A 9,104-nucleotide genomic window follows, 5' to 3' on the forward strand; every position below is an offset into this window, starting at 1 on the left:
AGCCAGAGACCCTATCCTGCCCCTGCTCCCCCAGTCAGCCTGACACCTTCCCCTGAACCAGGAGGCTTTGCAGCTCCCCTCAGAGACAGAGGTGGCAAGGACAAAATCATCACTCAACTGGCTCCCAAGCTGAAAATGAGCTAAGTAATCATTGCCCCGATTGTAATAAGATAACCCTTGAATCTAGGAGCAAAGCTAGAGATGAGTAGGGTGAGGGTGACATCCTGGTCCTCAGAGGAAGAATAACCTGGCAGCTAGAGAGCCAGTTTCATAAATGAGTAAACAGCTACACAGTTCCTCAGAGTTTCTCAGAGCTGCTATTTGAAGTGGATTGTTCCTAAGCCCCTTGGGCTCCATTGTTCCATTTAGAACTGGGATTTCTACCCTCTCAGGCTTCAGCTCCATAGCTATTCTCCCTCCCATCCACCTCCACCACATGCACACTCAGAATTGAGTGAGCACCTAGAAAATGCTCAGGGCCTTTTCTACCTCCACTCCTCCCCCCCCCCCCCCCCATAATCCCATCACCTTCCAGAGTCACAGAATTCTGTGGCTGGATTAGACCTTAGAGCCCATAGAATCCATCACTTTCATTTTACAGATGAAGAAATTTCAGAGAAAGGTGAGCTCTCGCATCCTGTCAGTGGCCAGTCTGGCTGCCAAGCTGGTACCCTCCCCACTGCAGGGCATCACTACCTTGATCTGGTATTCCAAGATGAACATTTTTAAGAATCTCAACTAGGACTGAACATTCTACCACCATCTGTTAGAAGTGAGCTCTCACAAACCACTCGGGCCAAGGGGGGCAAAAAATGCAGCATGTCCATTCCTCAGGGGGGTTTTAGGTCAGTAACCCTCAAGTGCTACTGTCTGGAACTTCTTTCTGTTTGTGGAGGTGGAGGCCATGGGAAGGCTATCTCAAGAAATATCCCTGGGAAAAAGATAAATCTCTCCAGGTGGCATAATGGACATCACTGTCTTCTCTAAATAATAAAGGCTGTAGCCCTAGTTAAGACTTCTTCTGAAAAGACAGTGGCCAAAATGAGGGTGGGGCCCACCTTCAATTGGTAGGGGAGGTGGCTAGTAAAACCAGTAGGAATGACCTGTATCATATGTTGCCAATGGGGCGACCACTTTGACCATGACTTGCCAGAACCCAAGGCTTGTCTTCATCAGTTCTGTTGGCCAGTTGAGTGGCTCCCCTGGGCCCAGCATTGTGTTAGATGTTGTTGATCCCACTAAGGAAGAGGTTAACGGCACAAGCTGTGGAACTCAGTAGACCTTATACAAATCTCAGTTACACTGCTTCCTAGCTGAATAATCTTAGGCAATATATTAACCACACTAAACCTAAATTTCTTAATCTGTAAAATTGGGATGCTAATGCATACATCATAGGATGGTTGTGAGGGTGAAATTTAGTGAAATAATGTATGTGAAGGGCCTAGGAATAGTACCTGGCACATACAAAGTGTTCCACTAATGGTAGCTATCATTATTATCATTTATGTCTCAGTTAACTTACAGACTAGATAGAAGACAAAGCTTTGTACTTTAAATTTTTAACAATAATAAAACAAAAGCCATCACAGTATGTCTTCCAGCAACTGGTAGGAAGCTGTAAACACTATGGTTTCAGAGAGCAAATTGCTGGGCCGAGTTTACTTAGGATTTGTGGGAGAAGGAGGAGTAAAAGGAGGGAGATTTGACCTAGGCTTTGGAAGAGTATCTAAGATGGATGGAGAGTGGGGAGGGACTTGGGGGGTGGGAAAGTGCAGAAGTTGAGTGTTCATTGGCAAAAAGCTCAAGATGTGTTTTGAAAGAATGGTGAGGAGATCACAGCTAGTAGGTGAGGTTCCAGAAGAGAAGTCATCGACCTACACTGAGAGAAATATGCTGGGCCCAAATTGTGAAGAATGTTAAATGTCAGGCAGTGGAGTTCCATCCTTCAAGCAACAAAATCCATAAACTATTTTGGAATTACTTGTTTAGAAATATCTACCTTGCAGTAGTGTCAGGCTCCATCAGCGGGGATGGGATAATGTTGGGAAGGAAACATCTACTGTATGCCTACTAAGTGTTGAGCAAGGTCCATAGATACCTTATTTCATTTAATCCACACAGCAACCCCAAAACATAGGTGGCAGTATCCCGCTGTTAGAGATAAGGAAACTGATCTTGGAGAGGTTAGGTGTTGGGCCTCAGCTGCTAAATGGCAGAGCTAGTAAGTGGCCTGGAGACTGGAGCTGTCTAGTTCCACAGCTGTGCTCTTTCTACTGTACAAGCCTTCCTCTAGCCTAAGCGGGTGGCACTTTAGGCAGAGACACCAATTGTTACGAAGCTATTGCCACAGGTCAGGTGAGGTGTTGAGAGATTGTCACCGCCATCCATAGGACTGGATAGAAGGGTGTAGAGTTGATACGCCGCTGCCATCAGGCTTGCTAATACCTCCTCCCAAGTGTGGACCTTGTGACGACCCACCCAAAGGAGAGTTAGGGGCTGCAGATCAGACAACCTAGGATCCACGTCACATGCCCGGGACTGAGTTGGAAAGAAAGACCTCGAATGCAGCACTTAGATCAGCCTTGCTTCAGTTGAGAATGTGCACCAAAAGTCAGATTGCCACTGGCTGAAAAGATAAATAATAGAGCATCGAGGAGGGAGTGATGAGCAGGGGATGCGGAAAGAAGTCAGAAGTTGCTCCAGTGGAGCTCCCTTCACGGACGCACTAGACAAGAGGGTTGATAAGGTGCTAAACCCCAGTAGTGTCGGAGATGCAAAAATCAGGGACTACTTTTAACAAACCAAGGGGAGAACAAAGCCATGGATAGGAAGAAATAGAGATGGGGAAAAAAATAACGTCACTGTAGGGTGATGACGTGGGAGAGACAGAATGAGCCAGGAAAGAAGGATGGAAACCCAGACCCTGTACCAGAAAGGGAGGAATAAATACAGAATATCAGGCATGTGAGTAGAGGCCGATGGGGGCCAGGAAAACATCAGAAACTCACAAAGCACTTACTGTGCACAAGACCCTGGGCTGGCCCTGTGTGTCTTATTCAATCCTTATGAGATGGGGCCTCTTTGCATACTTTAAAAAAAAAAATCATTTCATTATATGGGGTTTTTCTTGTGAACCTCAAATCCTTTATGGAATGAGGCTAGGCATACATCGATGCACACCTAAAATTTGAAGGTGATATCTTTGGCACCAATAATGAAAGACTTAACCAAGACTTAACCAAGGTCGTCTGCTAGACCATTCCAAATGAATGGAATTCAGACTCAGAAACGGGGACTTGGGAGGGTCATTTCTCACTTCCGCTCTCCTACCCTCAGCCTCCAAGTAGCACCAAGTCCTCCTACTTCTCAACCTGCCCACTGCTCTCTCGCTCTCTCTGCTGACGCTTCTCTAGTACAATAGTCTGTTCACTGGCCTTCCTGTCAGGTGGCCTGGATTCATCCTTCAGTATGTGGCTTCACCTCTCTCTGCCTCACTCTTATCTTTAAATGGAGATCATAGCAGAACCTACCTCACAGGGTTACCGTGAAGGTTAAATGAACTAATGTGTGACGAGTGCTCAGCAGAGAATAAATCAGCACTCAATATGGGTTACCTGTTATTACCATTCTCCAGAAAACGACCAGGGTCATCATTAGGTCACACCCCGGCTTAACGTGTTAGATCGTTTCCCATTGCCCGTAAGAGAGAGCTTGGACTTCTAAGCGCACTGCACAAGGCTCCACTGCAGTCTGGAGACCTCCAGCCCCTTTTTCCTGCTCTTTCTTTCTCTTGACTTCTGTCCTCCAACCACCATGAACTTCTCTTAGTTCCTGAAACCACTGTAATGTTCGTTTCCTGACTGTCTTATGAGCTCTTTTAGCCCTTTGTGCATCCTTTATCCCTTTGCGCATCCTTTATCCCTTTGCATACGGTAACATTTACTGTGCTAGGTTACCTATATATCTGATTCCTCCTTTAGACTATACAGTCAGACTAAGTTGTCAGTCTCATTTATCACTAACTCCCCAGAGCTTAGCATGGTTCCTGGCACATTGCAGGCTCTCAGTCATTGTTTATCAGACAGATGGATAGGTAAGGTGCATGGGAGGAAGGGAGGGAGGGAGGGAAGAAATGAAACAGAGCTGTGTTTCCAAAGTCCAGCACTCTTGACGCTATTGCAGGCTGCTTGCAGCTCCCTCACGAGGGAGAGAGGACCGTGCCGAGAGGCCTGGGGGAGAGTGGGGCTTGGGACGCCTCCCCTGCATCCCCACACTGACTAGGCTTTTCTTTCCGAAACAAATCTGAGATTTGTAACTTCCCTGCCTAAAATCCAAGGACTCGGCCGTGCTTTCGGGCAAGGAGCACACCCCTGAGAGGGACGTCCCAGGCTCTCGGCGCCTGGCCCACATTCCCGTCCTCCTCACCTCCCTCCCTTCATTCTGCTCCCCTTGCACCTCACAGCCTTCGGGCATCTCCCGAAGGCGCACTGCTCTTTCCCGCGTGCGTGGCTTTTGCAGGCCCTTCCTTTGGGGTGAATCTTCGCAGAGCCGGCTCCGATGTCACAGCTGCCATGTTTTCCTCACCGCTCCCCTCCCCCCAGGCATCAGTATCAACTCTTCTCTCGGCCCCAACAATACCCTGTAGAGCCTTCTGTTACAGCCCACCTCAAACTGTGCTGTGCTGTTTTGTGCACTGTTTGTCCTCCCTATTAGAATGTTAATTGTCTAAATACAGCATATATTGACCTTGGAATCAACCCAGCCTTACCACTTGTGAGCTGTGTACATTTAAGCAAGTTACTCATACCCACTAAGCCTCAGATATAATAACTTAGAAAATTATTTGCAAAAATGGAGATGATATCCCTACCTTAGAAGTTTGGGGCCTGGCATGCTGACCTAGCCCTGGAAACTAGCCCAGAGGAAAGCCAGAATGATGAGGCCAAAGTGTCCATGAAGGTAGGGCAGGCAGGGTGACCAGTGGAGCCAGAGGAGGCTCTGAGAGGGGGCTCCTTGGAACAGGAGGGGCCCAGGAGGGAAGCGCAGGGCTGCGTTTGTGAGAAGTTGGAGAGGCGGCTGGCCAGAAGACCAGGCCCCTCTGAGGTCTGGGCAGGGTGTGGCGCTGGCCTCTCCCGCCCCCTCCTGCGCAGCTGACGGCTGGCGGCCTTGGCGGGCGCCTCGCTGGCACCAGCATGCAGACCACGGCCTGACGGCTGCGGGGATGCCCAAGGCCCACTGTCCTTCACCTGTGCAGCAGTTATAAACTCTGGTTTTCCCTCTCTTTGTCCCTCTTTTCCCCATACTTAAGCCACTTTAAGTTCTGCCGTGGGCTTGTCTGGTGCTGAGAGGAGGGGCTGCAAGAAGGGGAGTTTGCTCTCCTGCCTCTAGTGGCTGCCGGTTGAGACAGGATGAGCTTCAGCCCCAGTGGGTGGTGTGAAGTGATTTAAGCTTGCTGGATTTATATAACACTGAGGAATGGTAAACTGTGTAAATTTGTTATGTTTTCCAGGGACAGTTATTTATGGAGGGGCATTTTTAACTCAAGTGCAGGAGTGTTAAATCATTATAATAAATTCATGCTATTCAGACTTTCTTACATTGTAATAAATTTTTTCTAAGCATGAATGAGGAGATCCATGATTCCTCTAATATACCATTGTGTATTTCTTCTCAAAATGACACAGCTTACTATATCAACTTGGAGAATAATAGAAGATTTACTGAGTTGGAGAAAAAAAGAAAGTTGAGTAGCAATGAGTCTGAGAAGGGACTTGAGAGCGTGACCCCCCAAGCAGAACTTCTCCCCGCCTCTCTGCTTGCTTCTCACCCGACAAGAAGGACAGCACATGCGGCCGCAGCCCGGGAGGGCCTGGCTAGGGGCACCTCCCCGAAATCTGCCGGCTGAGCCTTTGAACGGAGAAATGCGGCCAGGGACTCCAGCAGCCTTCTGTTCTGTTCTGTTCTGTCCTGTCCTGTCCAGGGGGAGGTGTTAGAGTGGGGCTCTATTAGAAATGAAAACTCTCTCTCCCCATGATGTGAAATCCCTTCCAAAAGCATCAGTCTGGCTAGAGAGCTGCCCTGCGTACAGCCCTCTCTTATCACCTGTCTCGCCTCCCTCCTCACCTGGATGCTTAGCTGGACCAGAGGATTCATAGTTTTCATCAGATTCTCAAAGGAATATGCAATCCAAAGAATTCAAGAATCACTGGTCTTCAGGAAACTCTGAAGCATCTTTGGACTGTCCACTAGGTACAAGGCAAAGTCCAGTGATGTGGTTCCTGGCCTCCAGCAGCACCCAGGAACTGTGTCGAGCTGCAATTAAAGTGCCCAGAAGTCGGTGCAGCCCCAGAGGCCTGAACGGCAGCCCCTAGGAGGGGGACTTCAATCAGAATTTCCTGGAAGATAAGATATTGTTGCTGGGCCAGGGCAGGAAGGAAGGAAGGAAGGTGCCCTAGACAGAGCAACACTGTGTCAAAGGCATGGAGACAGGGACCCCAAGATGAGTGAGCTCATTGCTAGGCCTAGAGTTTAAACTTGGAGAGCAGCAGGGCCCAGTGGAAAGAGAACTGTAGATTCCGTTACTCAGCAACAGTTTCCAGTTTACCTAGTGCTCCGTCAGAGGCTGAGGTTCAAGTCCTTGCTGTGCCACCGTAGCTGTGTGACATGTGCAGGTCCCTTCAGCAGTGCAAGCTCAGTGCCTCTACCTGCAAAATGTAGGACAGCACACTTGTGCACAGCCGGCTCACAGACTACATGGGGATGCAGCGAAAGGATGCTCAGGCATCTGCTGAGTAAACAACTGCGAAGCACTTTATGCATATCGGGTGCTTTTGTCATTTATCTGAAGGCTGGCAAGGGGCAGCGCGGAGAACTGCGGATTCCATGACAGCCAGGCAAACCTAGGCCGGCCAGCCCCCCAACCCCATCTCGCTTACCCGCCACAGGTCACCACCTCATTGATGCTCCCAGCCCCCTCCTTGGTCTCCAGCAGGGCAGCCCACTGCACACCTGCCTGTTTCAGAATACTGTTTACCTCCGTCTCTCCCCTCAGCCTGGGCTGCCTTCCTGGGAGTCGGGACTGTGCTCTCATCACCTCATACCCTATGCAGCGTCCTGGCCACCTCTGCTTCAACAGCCCTGACTCTCCAGGCCCCAGCCTTGAGGACCGTCTGGAGCAGGCAGAGTCAAGAGCTGTTCCAGAGCGGGGACCCTGGAGCTGTGGTCCGCCCGCCTCCATAAGGGTGCCTGTGAGCGGCTCACAGCCCTTCCTTCTCCACCCCAGTCTCCACTCTCCACCTCTAGTATTTTCACATCTGTCCCATCTCTCTTCAGAACCGAAGATGATGTTGTTTTCTTGTTTTGCTAGTCAGGCTGCTCCTGGGGATGAGGGTGGGAATAGGCACCCCCAGGAGCCAGGACTGGCTAGTGTTTTCTCAGTGGTCTACAGGCAGGAACCACGGTGGGCCCATCAGGCAGCCCATGACACCTGCTGCTCATGTCCATGTCGGAGGATTTTTCCTTTCAGATCCCCAGGACGTTTCCAGGGGAAGAAGGGGCGGGAAGGGTGCTGGTCCCTGGAGCACCCAGTCCAAACGGCTGACAGCTCTCCCCAGGCTGACCCAGCTAATGCTCAAACTGGCCACATTTTTTTTTTCAAACATTTAATTTTGAAGTCAGACCTACAGAAAAGTTTTAGAAATAATACAAAGAACTCCTGTACACCCTTCACTCGTATTCCCCAGTGTTAACATTTTAACTCATTTGCTTTATCATTCACTCTTTCTCACACATATATAAACAAACACACATATTATTACTTTTCTTCTGAAATATTTGAGAGTAAATTGCAGACATAATACTCTTCTTTTTCCTAATAATTCGGCATGTATTTCCTAAAAACAAGGACATTCTCTTGCATACCCACAGTACCATGATTGAAATCAGGAAATGAACATTAATAAAGCACTAGTATCTAATCTACAGACCATATTTAAATTTTTCCAACTTTCCTTTTTAACTTTTTAATTTCCTTCCCTCAAATATCCTTTTCGACGAAAGAAGAATAAAATTTAGCCAGGATCTAATCTACGATCATAAATTGCATTAGTCGTCAAAATGGCTATTGTCAAAAAATCCACAAACAATAAATGCTGGAAAGGGTGTGGTGAGAAGGGAACCCTCCTACACTGTTGGTGGGAGTGTAAGTTGATACAGCCACTATGGAGAACTAAAAATAGAGCTACCATATGACCCTGTAATCCCGCTCCTGGGCATATATCCAGAGAAAACCATAATTCAAGAGGGTACATGCACCCCAATGTTCATTGCAGCACTGTTTACAATAGCCAAGACATGGAAGCAACCTAAACGTCCATTGACAGAGGAATGAATAAAGAAGATGTGGTACATATATGCAATGGAATATTACTCAGCCATAAAAAAAGAATGAAATAATGCCATTTGTAGCAACATGGATGGACCTAGAGATTGTCATACTGAGCGAAGTAAGTCAGAAAGAGAAAGAGAAATATCGTTATGATATCACTCATGCGGAATCTAAAACGAAATGACACAAATGAACATATTTACAAAACAGAAACGGACTCACAGACTTAGAGAATGAACTTACGGTTACCGGGGGGGAAGGGTGAAGGGAAGGGATAGTTGTAGGGAGTTTGGGATTGACATGTACACACTGCTATATTTAAAAAGAATAACCAACAAGGACCTACTGTATAGCACAAGGAACTCTGCTCAATGTTATGTGGCAGCTTGGATGGGAGGGGAGTCTGGGGGAGAATGGATACATGTATATGTATGGCTGAGTGGCTTTGCTATACACCTGAAACTATCACATTGTTAATCAACTATACTCCAATATAAAATAAAAACTTAAAAAAAAAAAGTTGTATTTAGTCATCATGTCTCTTTAGATGAGTACAAACCACTTATTTTGTAGGATGTTCCCCAATTTGGGTTTGTTTGTTTTCTTATGACCAAATTCAGCTATGCATTTTCAGCAAGAATAGGTAATGTTGTGTCCTTCTCAGTAATTATACCAGGAGGCCCATGATAGCTATTTCCTTCATTCCAGGTGATAT

At 47.5% G+C, this 9,104-nt stretch overlaps 1 protein-coding gene across 1 annotated transcript in view; it reads left to right on the forward strand.

Moving 5' to 3' along the window:
• KIAA1328 (KIAA1328 ortholog) overlaps nt 1-8,874 on the forward strand; it is a 381,228-nt gene extending 372,354 nt beyond the window's left edge. The window contains exon 11 of the mRNA XM_059895650.1: nt 5,688-8,874. The gene's annotated coding sequence lies outside the window, so the exon portion shown is untranslated. The remainder of the gene's footprint in view (nt 1-5,687) is intronic.
• Nucleotides 8,875-9,104: the final 230 nt, after the last annotated feature.

The sequence above is a fragment of the Balaenoptera ricei genome, chromosome 14 (genome assembly GCF_028023285.1).
Source record: "Balaenoptera ricei isolate mBalRic1 chromosome 14, mBalRic1.hap2, whole genome shotgun sequence".
NCBI lineage: Eukaryota > Metazoa > Chordata > Mammalia > Artiodactyla > Balaenopteridae > Balaenoptera > Balaenoptera ricei.